At 31.7% G+C, this 13,360-nt stretch overlaps 1 protein-coding gene across 1 annotated transcript in view; it reads left to right on the top strand.

Annotated features, from left to right (window-relative positions):
- The window catches only part of LOC139503210 (inositol-trisphosphate 3-kinase homolog), a 58,920-nt gene that overhangs the window by 386 nt on the left and 45,174 nt on the right, over positions 1–13,360 (top strand). The gene's annotated exons all lie outside the window — the stretch shown is intronic.

The raw sequence follows: 13,360 nt of genomic DNA, 5'->3' as shown, positions 1-13,360 counted from the left end.
AATCTTATTCAGATATTTCTATGGTATATATATTCTTGAAATTTATGGAAACAGGGAAATATTTAAAAGTTTATGGCTTGTTTAGGATCGTTAATTGTTCAATGACAAAATAATTCGGATCACTGATTATTGTGATACCTGTTACCTGTTACCTGTACTGCAACTCCCTCCTATGTCAGGAGAACCACCAATCCTAGAATCGGTGTAATATCACTCGCGGTTAAAATCCTCAAGATTATGTTTAAAAGATATATAAAACCTTTAAAACTATAAAAGAGATATTAATTTATCTCCTCTGGGGGATGTGACCCTATCACCAATATTTACACTATTCTGGTATGCATAAAAAGTCATCCATCATTCAAATATAAAAGTTGCTTCTTTCATATTAAAAACGGTAAAATGTAAATACACTATATATAACAAAATGTTCTATCTTTTGGTATGACCCTTCTTTTCAGCTCGGTATTACACGCTTTTAATCACTGTTCAATTAATATTGCCCGTTGCTGGAATAATTTATGACACAGACCTCTCGATAATGTTTCTATTCTATTCTGTGCATTCTCATTTAAAAATCTAAATTTTGAGCAGTCGATAACTAGCTGACACAAATGTTCGTCATTGGTTATTAATTCTTGGATAAGATCCTGATCCTCTAGGTTTACTGTCAATACCTCGCCTATCATATGCAGAAAATCATCTCTTATATATTGTAGGTTAGAGCACTTTAATATGAAGTGAAGTATATCTTCTTCTTCCTCTGCACATAACTGGCAAATAGGCGACACATGTCCATTGCTAAATTTAGCTCGATGATATTGCAGGTATATTGTCCCTGTTGCTAACTTTGCCTTTAAGGAGGCAGATGTGATGGCATATGGATTTGTGCCACAGCTTTTCCATATGTTATGTATTTTCCCTTCTTTGACATTTTCATAATTTAGGCGAGACAGAGTAGATTTCGATTTTGCTTCACTTATCATTTGTTTTATACAGTGATCATTGACGGTTTTATTTACCAGGTTTTTCCAAAGTTGTTTCCCGGGTGGGTTATCTATAATATCATATGGCGATGGTAAGTCATATATATTGGCAATTTCAACAGTTTTTGTAAACCAGCTACCAGATTGTAGAGATTTTGTTGCTAGCTGTCTGATAGCTAATTTTCTTTCAATTGAGTTTTCATTTCTTATGATATTTCCAAAGGTTTTCAGTATTCGTTTATGTATTTCTGATTCAATGGTAATCCGTCCAAGAAGAAGATGTGAAGCTACGTTTGCAGTTCTGTCTGGCAGGTGTTGAATTTGTCGCAAGAGTTTTCGAAAATAAGTGGAGAGGTTTTTCATGTCTTCAGTAGATACTTGTCTTTTGATGGATTATTAATAAAAATCAAACGTTTTGTTTTGATAAAATATTCAGCTTGAAATTAATAAACACAATGATGTACGAACTGTAAATCATGAAACGGATTTACAAGTTCATTATTATACTCAGAGACAGTCCTAGTCTCAGTTATACTGCATACATTCATGATTGACTGAATACAATTATTTTGTTAACAAATATCAATAAAGAGAAATACATTGTACATACCAATTCTACTCTGTAAATCAAAGAGAAAATTATAAAATGATTGCGGCAATATAAATATTCTGTCAATTTGTAAACAAACTTTAACATATTTTGTTCAAATACTTAAAATTATGCGACTGGACAACAAACAGAAAAAAATATAAATCTGGGCGAATGGACCCTGGGCGAACAGGTATCAGGGCGAACACGTAGTATGGCGAACGTGAATCAGGGCGAACGGACCCGGATTCGGTCTTAAGGTAGCGCAATACAAAGATTTTTCATCCCACTCAGACATCTTTAAACTGATGTAATTCCACTCATCTTTCTTTAAATTTTATAAATGAGGTACCAAAAGAAAGAAGAAGGATTAATCTTTCAAATTGTGATAATTTCATTATGACATAATTATTACATAATTAATTGTTATGTAATTAGTTGCGGTATTGTGATGTCCATACTTGAATGAATTTAGCTTCTTTGTTATTCCTAGCATCCCAAAATACTTTATAGATTCTTGCACAACACAGTTTGACCTCCAAAACTGTACAAGAATCTGTAAAATATTTTGGGATGCTATGAAGAACAAAGACGCTAAATTCGTTCAAGTGTGAACATCACAATATAGCAACTAATTACATAATAATTAATTATGTAATAATTATGTCATAATGAAATTATCACAATTTGAAAGATTAATCTTTCTTCTTTCATGTCTTTCTTTTGGTATCTCATTTATAAAATGTAAAGAAGGATGTTCAAAATGAATTACATCAGTTTAAAGTTGTCTGATTGGGAGTGAAAAAATCTTTGTATTGTGCTACCTTAATTGAAGAATAACGGTAAAAAAAATTGACAAATGATGTGTACAGTATTTTTTGTTTCATCCATGTGTAGGAATTTCTCGCTGCATTAATGACCTGTTGGTGACCTTCTGCTGTTGTCTGTTCTATTGTCAGGTTGTTGTCTCTTTGACACATTCCCCATTTCCATTCTCAATTTTATGTTGAAATGTACGCTTTCTTTGATATAAAATCAACTGAATTTTAATAATGAATCACATTAATGTTTTTTTCCAGAAATTACGGTGTTGATAATTTCTTAAATTAGACCTCTGACGATTCATGAGAGCTCAGAGGTGGTAATTCCCTTTACCGTCAGTCGTAAAACGATAATTTTCGGCTACCGTAAGCATCAAATTGGTTAAAATTTTAATGTGATTCAGTGTTCTCCCCAGGATTTTTTTGATAGCGCTGTGGTAAGCAGGTAATTTTCGACGATTCTCAGTAACTTTGTCGCGGTGCACGGTTTGTTTGTAATTAATTTGTTATGTGTTTTTCTTATATTACATGTATGCTATTGATGTTTTCTCTTGTAATAATGTCCTCATCATGCTCGTGGAAGTTACCCCTTTGTTTGTTAATGTTGTTGTCTGGATATAGAAGAAGAGTCTTTTTCTCCATTGTAAATTCATATAATCTCATATTATCTGTGTGTAAAACCCAAGGAGAAGTCTTTTTCCATGATGGGTCTATACCAGACTGCCTGATGATGTTGCAGAACATGTAGGACCAACAATAAAGTATTTGTCAGCTTCTGTGTTTGGTTTTGTAACCCACTGTAGCAGTGTATTGTTAACCTTACGACGTTTGAAAGAAATTAACATTTTTTAGCATAATGATTTCTCATTTTTCTGACCTTAATGTTTTATAATATTCAAATGGCTTCATCTAAGCTGGATATCAAGAAAGGGAATTTCTCAAGTCGTATTGATCAGCTTGGGGTTTGTTTTTCTAATCATATCCTCTCAATTGTTTTCAAATGGTAAATTTATCACTGTAGAATTGCTGATTAAACAATTATTAGTTCAAATAGGTGATAATTAATACTTCAACAGACACTTTAAACTTTGAAAACCAAGTATAAACCTTTTCAAACGCAAAAGTCATACCTTGTATGCATATACCTTATGTTATGAAATTTCCATCTGTCATACATGATGATTCTAAGCAAACATATGTATGGAAAGCTTCACCCTTTTTTCAGGGGGAGGGAGGGGCAACTGCAGTTCATGTATGTTATAGGCCCTGACAGCTTTGATCATGTAATAATTCTTTACTTTCAATTTCCTCAGTTTTAAAATGAGATTAATGTAAAATAATGATTACTGTATTTTCAAACCCATTAATTTTGAATTTTTTAAACTGCAGTTTGGTAGTTACAATACACCTTATCGCTATTTGCCTTCGCTTGAACTTTTGACGCATACAACAATCACTTTTCCATTGTGGCGTCAGATATTTTGTTTTATATCGTCAAAATTTTACGGGAACCTGTGTGATATCCAGTAATGGCGGACAAATAGCGATAAGGTGTATCACAACTGTCATGCATGACTGTTAATACAACCGACAAACAAGTACAGATCAAATTCACATGTTATTAGCACCAAGTAACACTAACAATAAATGGTTATACAATGATATATAAATGTCACAGAGAAAGGAGTGACAGTAGATAAATAAGATATCAATTATTTTTCAATAATGAACTTCCTATCAATAAGTTTTCATTTATTTGATTAACAACTTTTCAGTATAATAGCTGATTGTCCAAAAGTGAGAATTTTTTTTGCATATTGTTGAAGGCCATTTAGTGACCTTTGGTCTGTATTAGCATGATTAGAAAGTTGATTTTCCTCTAAGTTCAGAATTTTGTGATTTTACTTTTTTTGTCTTTATTGGTTATCATATTATATCTCCTTATATTTATATTCAAAGAGCCATGAAATAATAGAATAGATAAAGGAAAGAGGGAATGTGTCAAGAGACAACAACCATTCAAAGAGTAGAAAACAGCCCAAGGTCACCAGTCATGCTTGAACGGGTCGGGTCTTCTTCCTTGTTCTTTGTAGAGAAAATGCAACACCCATAGTCAGTCTTCAGCATGACTTGAACATGCTAAACAAGTATTACTGTAATGCAGGGTTTCCCCTGGGTCAATTATTTTTTTCGCCACCTCTTTCGCCAAAACAATATATTTTTTCGCGACTTTATTATTTTTTCGCCAAGTAACACAAATTTATATTTTTCTTTTAAAACTTGTCTTTTTTTTAGATGCCAACCTTTTGAATAGATTTCTTCATAAGAACAGTTTTCTTTTTTCTATCCTAGACCATCGTAAATAAGTAAAACTATGATAATGCTTGAAACACGTGTGTCAATGAAACGACTTTAAAGTACCTATTCTAATCAATTATCTATATCAAAGTTAAATGATAAAGTTTTAAATCAGAGACCTTTCTTGCTTTTCAACATTTTTCGTCATAACAACAGTTTTCTTTTCTGGCTGGGCGCCCGGGTTATCATTAAAAGAAGGAGAAAAGAAGGATCGAGAGAAATCGTCAAAATTTTGATTCAAACACGTGCATCGCCAAGTGGTTAATAAACCCCTTTTGAGACATGTGACGGACGCCATTTATCCATATCATTTTGTCATATAATACAATACAATCAACACCTTTATTAATTAGTCCTTTGATGTCGATAGCTATAAATGCAATCAGCTGATTATTGATTTTCTGTTAAAATCTTAACGAGTTCAAAGTGAATTCAGAGTATAATTGTCTGATCGGATAAAGTCCGAGAAACCCGAAAAAAAGTAAATAAACAAGATGGCTGAAAATAAATCGTTATATATTTCTTTCGCCAAATTCTTTCGCCAATGACGAATTTTAATCGCCACAATTAAAAAAATTTGGTTGCTCTGTTAGGTCAGTCAGTGGGCCCCCACTTATGATAATTTCTGGATCTGCCACTGCACTAAACTCACAAACATACAATTGAATCAAAATTTTTAAAAATAACAAAATACCTTCATATATATGAAAAGAGAAACATTGCTTCAACCTTGCGGTAAGGTTGCAGCAACCTTGCGGCAATCTTTTTAGTTCGCCAGAAGACCTGAAAGTTGTTCACCAGTGTTCGCCGCTAGCAGCGACCTTTCGGCAAACATATGTAAAAGTTTGCCGCAAGGTTGCCGCAAACTCTTAACTTTCTTAAATTTGAAGGAAATTTGTAAACAAACTTTAAAGGAGTCCTAAAGTTTGCTGGAACTTCGCCGCAAACATTATAGCATACTGAGCATGCTCCCTGTACTAAAATCAGACTTCCTGCTTCTTTGAATTTGAAATAGGAGGGAGTTTTTAATGTTGGTGTTTTCATGTTAAAAGTAAATGGATGTTATATATGATAGATGTCTGAGTTATATATGATTCAATTAGTTCCTGGAATAGGCTATTCATCATTGATCATCTCTTTGTAAGTTAATTTAGACAGTTTTTGCATGTTAATTTGCTATTATTGGTACAAAAATTATGTCAAAGAACCCCCATTTTGAAATAACGATTGTGTTACACTCTTTTTGCCCTTAGAGAAAGATCATTACAGTTGTAATCTTAAACTTTGTGGATAATAATGTTTTGCAGGAAAGGTCTTTAAAACAATTTGTAATTCTATATTATTTAATCACATTTGTCAGATTTATATTTTAGATATGATTTTATGCTTTATGTTGTAATGCCTTAATCATGTTAATCCCAGTTTCTTTATAATTGGCCTTATAAAGACAGATCTGTTCTTGATTTTTTCATACATATGAATCTGTTAAGAAATTAATCAGCTCATTCTGAATTATGCACTGAGTAAATTAATAAATATACATGTACCTACATTGTTTTTATTGTGGTCACAACTTTTATTTCTCTTTTTCACATTTCTTTAAAAATTTAATTTGATCAAAAGGTGAGCAGGTAAATATCAGTTATTAGTTATAATAATTAATTTTGATCCACATGTGCATCATTTTGAATAAGAGGTACAGTTTTGAAAAAAGAATAAACATATAAAAGTAGTCATAGGGCATCATTATCACTTGATTTGCCAGAAGTTCACCGCAAACTATATAAGGCTTTGAAAGTTTGCCGGAAGTTCACCACAAAAATTGCCAGAAGTTCGCCACAAACTACATAAGGCTATCAGAGTTCGCCAGAGGTTCACCACAAATATTCGCCAGAAGTTCACCACAAACTATATAAGGCTATCAAACTTTGCGGCAAGTTTGCCGCAACCTTCATTTGCATGGTAAAAAGTCGCGGTGAAGTTGCCGCAAACTATTTGCAGCAACCTTACTCAGTGTTTGCGGCAGATCTGCCGCAACAGTTCGCCAGAAGGCTGATTTTTCAGTAAGGGGATATATATATACATTCTGTATGTAATTTATATAAACTTTGAGCAAAATGCAACAAGCAAAAACTATTCGTTAAAACTTAGTTGGTTCAGTATATATGAAGGTGTGACATGTTTTCTATTGCCATCTTTTGACGTTTTGTATTTTTTTTAATTTTGTTATATTGCTGCATGTAACTCTATAGGAAGTATTTGACACCTTTTGTCAGGTGTTATTCTTGTAAATTTTGCTAATTATAAATAAAGAATCTGCCGCCTTTCGTTCTGTGTTTTATCCAGCAGAGCATTGACTGCTGTGAATCTTTGTTACGAAATAAATTCAATGGTGTACATTTTTCTTAGTAAGGTGGCACTTAATGTGTTAGACTGATTTTTTTTCTTCTTTTTTTTTTTATCCAAGTGTGAAAGTACTTGTTTGCATATGGACTGTTGTTTTCTGTTTTTCGCCATGATCATGATGCTTGTGTCAATCCCTGTTCGACTTATGAGTGTTGTTCATCATCCTTCATTGAGGATCTGGTTTACAGAATAGAGAATAATTGACAAAAAAGTAGAGATAAGGGATAAAAAAAGGTAATGTACATAAAACAGGCTTCAAAGAAAAGAAAAGAGTAAAAAACAACTGATGAAGAAAAAGGGCCAAACACAAATAGAATTTAGTAAAATAGGCAAAAAAAATAAAAGAATAGGTAATAATGGCCAACAATGGGCAAAAAGTTTTAAAAAGAGAGAGAGAGAGAGAGGACAATTCTTTTTTACAAGGTAAAAGATTGGAGAATAATCCAGCACAGAAATATAAAGAAATGAAATTTATTAATATAAAAGTAAAGAATGGACAATTACATGTATGGATAAAAAAAAATAGAGTTACTGGTCTAAACAATTATAGAATATATACAGAATGAAGGTCCCCAATCAAGACACTCTCACCTTATGAAGAAGACAGGATTGTATGTAGAAGAGATATTACCCATAAAATGATATGTTGTTTTTTTTTGTTAACACAATTTTTCATATATGTTCAAAACAATAAAATAAAAGGGAAAATTGTGTTAAGTACAATGATCAGCAATATCAAATCTGTAAATAACTATCATCATGGCTACTAACTTCTGACCAGACAGAATCTTACATAAAACATATGGTAAATATGGCTTTTCTTTTACCTTACAGTTATTATCCCATAATCTTTTGTCCAAAAGTTAATATAGGAATTTTGTCAACATGATTTTCATCATATTTATTCTTCAGGCAACTTATTTTTATATCTGGAATGTTTTGGTATTTGATGTATGAATTATTAATGAAGATTATCTCATCAGAGCTATCTACCTTTATTTGTAAATATAACTGATCTATATAGGGAAAGATTATCTCACCAGGCCTATCTACCTTCATTTGTAAATATAACTGATCTATATAGGGAAAGATAATCTCATCAGAGCTATCTACCTTCATTTGTAAATATAACTGATCTATATAGGGAAAGATTATCTCATCAGAGCTATCTACCTTCATTTGTAACTATAACTGATCTATAAAGGGAAAGATTATCTCATCAGAGCTATCTACCTTCATTTGTAAATATAGCTGATCTATATAGGGAAAGATTATCTCATCAGAGCTATCTACCTTCATTTGTAAATATACCTGATCTATAGAGGGAAAGATTATCTCATCAGAGCTATCTACCTTCATTTGTAAATATAACTGATCTATATTGGGAAATATTATCTAATCAGAGCTATCTACCTTCATTTGTAAATATAGCTGATCTATTTAGGGAAAGATTATCTCATCAGAGCTATCTACCTTCATTTGTAAATATACCTGATCTATAGAGGGAAAGATTATCTCATCAGAGCTATCTACCTTCATTTGTAAATATAACTGATCTATATTGGGAAAGATTATCTCACCAGGGCTACCGTATCTACCTTCATTTGTAACTATAACTGATCTATAAAGGGAAAGATTATCTCATCAGAGCTATCTACCTTCATTTGTAAATATAGCTGATCTATATAGGGAAAGATTATCTCATCAGAGCTATCTACCTTCATTTGTAAATATACCTGATCTACAGAGGGAAAGATTATCTCATCAGAGCTATCTACCTTCATTTGTAAATATAACTGATCTATATTGGGAAATATTATCTCACCAGGGCTATCTACCTTCATTTGTAAATATAACTGATCTATAGAGGGAAATATTATCCCATCAGAGCTATCTACCTTCATTTGTAAATATAACTGATCTATAGAGGGAAAGATTATCTCATCAGAGCTATCTACCTTCATTTGTAAATATAACTGATCTATATTGGGAAAGATTATCCCACCAGGGCTATCTACCTTCATTTGTAAATATAACTGATCTATATTGGAAAAGATTATCTCATCAGAGCTATCTACCTTCATTTGTAAATATAACTGATCTATATTGGAAAAGATTATCTCATCAGAGCTATCTACCTTCATTTGTAAATATAACTGATCTATATAGGGAAAGATTATCTCATCAGAGCTATCTACCTTCATTTGTAAATATACCTGATCTATATAGATACAGATTATCTCATCAGAGCTATCTACCTTCATTTGTAAATATAGCTGATCTATATAGGGAAAGATTATCTCATCAGAGCTATCTACCTTCATTTGTAAATATAACTGACCTATATAGGGAAAGATAATCTCATCAGAGCTATCTACCTTCATTTGTAAATATAACTGATCTATATAGGGAAAGATTATCTCGTCAGAGCTATCTACCTTCTGACATTTGTAAATATAGCTGATCTATATAGGGAAAGATTATCTCATCAGAGCTATCTACCTTCATTTGTAAATATAACTGATCTATATAGGGAAAGATTATCTCATCAGAGCTATCTACCTTCATTTGTAAATATACCTGATCTATATAGGGAAAGATAATCTCATCAGAGCTATCTACCTTCATTTGTAAATATAGCTGATCTATATAGGGAAAGATAATCTCATCAGAGCTATCTACCTTCATTTGTAAATATAGCTGATCTATATAGGGAAAGATTATCTCATCAGAGCTATCTACCTTCATTTGTAAATATACCTGATCTATATAGGGAAAGATAATCTCATCAGAGCTATCTACCTTCATTTGTAAATATAGCTGATCTATATAGGGAAAGATTATCTCATCAGAGCTATCTACCTTCATTTGTAAATATAGCTGATCTATATAGGGAAAGATTATCTCATCAGAGCTATCTACCTTCATTTGTAAATATAACTGATCTATATAGAGAAAGATTATCTCATCAGAGCTATCTACCTTCATTTGTTAATATAACTGATCTATATAGGGAAAGATTATCTCATCAGAGCTATCTACCTTCATTTGTAAATATACCTGATCTATATAGGGAAAGATTATCTCATCAGAGCTATCTACCTTCATTTGTTAATATAACTGATCTATATAGGGAAAGATTATCTCATCAGAGCTATCTACCTTCATTTGTAAATATAACTGATCTATATAGGGAAAGATTATCTCATCAGAGCTATCTACCTTCATTTGTAAATATAACTGATCTATATAGGGAAAGATTATCTCATCAGAGCTATCTACCTTCATTTGTAAATATAACTGATCTATAGAGGGAAAGATTATCTCATCAGAGCTATCTACCTTCATTTGTAAATATAACTGATCTATATTGGGAAAGATTATCCCACCAGGGCTATCTACCTTCATTTGTAAATATAACTGATCTATATTGGAAAAGATTATCTCATCAGAGCTATCTACCTTCATTTGTAAATATAACTGATCTATATTGGAAAAGATTATCTCATCAGAGCTATCTACCTTCATTTGTAAATATAACTGATCTATATAGGGAAAGATTATCTCATCAGAGCTATCTACCTTCATTTGTAAATATACCTGATCTATATAGATACAGATTATCTCATCAGAGCTATCTACCTTCATTTGTAAATATAGCTGATCTATATAGGGAAAGATTATCTCATCAGAGCTATCTACCTTCATTTGTAAATATAACTGACCTATATAGGGAAAGATAATCTCATCAGAGCTATCTACCTTCATTTGTAAATATAACTGATCTATATAGGGAAAGATTATCTCGTCAGAGCTATCTACCTTCTGACATTTGTAAATATAGCTGATCTATATAGGGAAAGATTATCTCATCAGAGCTATCTACCTTCATTTGTAAATATAACTGATCTATATAGGGAAAGATTATCTCATCAGAGCTATCTACCTTCATTTGTAAATATACCTGATCTATATAGGGAAAGATAATCTCATCAGAGCTATCTACCTTCATTTGTAAATATAGCTGATCTATATAGGGAAAGATAATCTCATCAGAGCTATCTACCTTCATTTGTAAATATAGCTGATCTATATAGGGAAAGATTATCTCATCAGAGCTATCTACCTTCATTTGTAAATATACCTGATCTATATAGGGAAAGATAATCTCATCAGAGCTATCTACCTTCATTTGTAAATATAGCTGATCTATATAGGGAAAGATTATCTCATCAGAGCTATCTACCTTCATTTGTAAATATAGCTGATCTATATAGGGAAAGATTATCTCATCAGAGCTATCTACCTTCATTTGTAAATATAACTGATCTATATAGAGAAAGATTATCTCATCAGAGCTATCTACCTTCATTTGTTAATATAACTGATCTATATAGGGAAAGATTATCTCATCAGAGCTATCTACCTTCATTTGTAAATATACCTGATCTATATAGGGAAAGATTATCTCATCAGAGCTATCTACCTTCATTTGTTAATATAACTGATCTATATAGGGAAAGATTATCTCATCAGAGCTATCTACCTTCATTTGTAAATATAACTGATCTATATAGGGAAAGATTATCTCATCAGAGCTATCTACCTTCATTTGTAAATATAACTGATCTATATAGGGAAAGATTATCTCATCAGAGCTATCTACCTTCATTTGTAAATATAACTGATCTATATAGGGAAAGATTATCTCATCAGAGCTATCTACCTTCATTTGTAAATATAACTGATCTATATAGGGAAAGATTATCTAATCAGAGCTATCTACCTTCATTTGTAAATATAACTGATCTATATAGGGAAAGATTATCTCATCAGAGCTATCTACCTTTATTTGTAAATGTAACTGATCTATATAGGGAAAGATTATCTCATCAGAGCTATCTACCTTCATTTGTAAATATAACTGATCTATATAGGGAAAGATTATCTCATCAGAGCTATCTACCTTCATTTGTAAATATAACTGATCTATATAGGGAAAGATTATCTCATCAAAGCTATTTACCTTCATTTAAATTTGTAAATATAACTGATCTATAAGATTATCTCACAAGGGCTATCTACCTTCATTTGTAAATATAACTGATCTATAAGATTATCTCACAAGGGCTATCTACCTTCATTTGTAAATATAGCTGAACTATAAAGGGAAAGTATGTGCTATTTTTCGGTACTTGAAGACTCATAAAAATCCTTGGCTTTGACAGTTTTTGCTGAAGGTAAATCCATAAAAGGGATCAAGACACAGAAAGTTTATAACTATTATTCTCAATTGTTTACTTAAAAAAGTTATTCAATCCAGAATTATTTTTTCTTCCCGCAACCTGATGGTTATTTTTTGAATTATCTTACATAAAAAATGAATTATTAATGAATATTATCTCCCCTGAGGTATTGTTACTTCAATGTAAATAACAGAATATCAAGATAAAAAAATCATGTACCGCTGATCTCAAACAGGTTGTGTGTGAAAATAACACAAAAATTAGAGAATAGTAACTTGCTGTCTAATGTTTTGGCTTTGACAAGTGTACCGTGAAATTGATGATTGTGTTAGAAGTTTGGGGATTGTTAAGTGTTGTGCTTCATAAGAAAATGACAGAAACCAGAAATCTTTTGATTTTGATTTAGGAAGGTTGCTGTCTTAGTATTAAAACATATCATTTTAAGATTGATCTAATTTTCATTTATATCTAGAGGTATAAATATAATGGTTCAGTAATGATCATGATTATACCCCACGCAATGAAGTTGCGGAGGGTATAATGTTTTTGACCTGTCCGTCAGTCCCTCAGTCCTGTTTCTTGTCATGGCAACTCCTCTCAAACCTAGGATTTACGCCGCTTTGAACTTATTTACCTTAATGTACTACTGCAACAGTTTGTCATCACAACTTCTCTGAAACCACACAACAGAATTTCATGAAACTTTGTAGATAATAAGGGCATACTATGTAGATGTACATATTTACAGGAAATTATGATTCAATTTTTTTTTTCTTATACAATTTCTTTTTTTTTTACACTTATTTTATTTCTCCAATGACAATGTTGGGAATGTGAGTGTACTAACTTAAGGTTCTTTAATTAGAAATCTTTTGATGTTAATAATATTCAAATTTTTTGTATATATATAGTTTTCCTGTTTAAATGAATGATCTCAATATGATAGCAACAAAG

The sequence above is a fragment of the Mytilus edulis genome, chromosome 14 (assembly GCF_963676685.1).
Source record: "Mytilus edulis chromosome 14, xbMytEdul2.2, whole genome shotgun sequence".
NCBI lineage: Eukaryota > Metazoa > Mollusca > Bivalvia > Mytilida > Mytilidae > Mytilus > Mytilus edulis.
The sequence above is the reverse complement of the archived record's forward strand: the minus strand, read 5'-3'. Positions and strand labels throughout refer to the sequence as shown.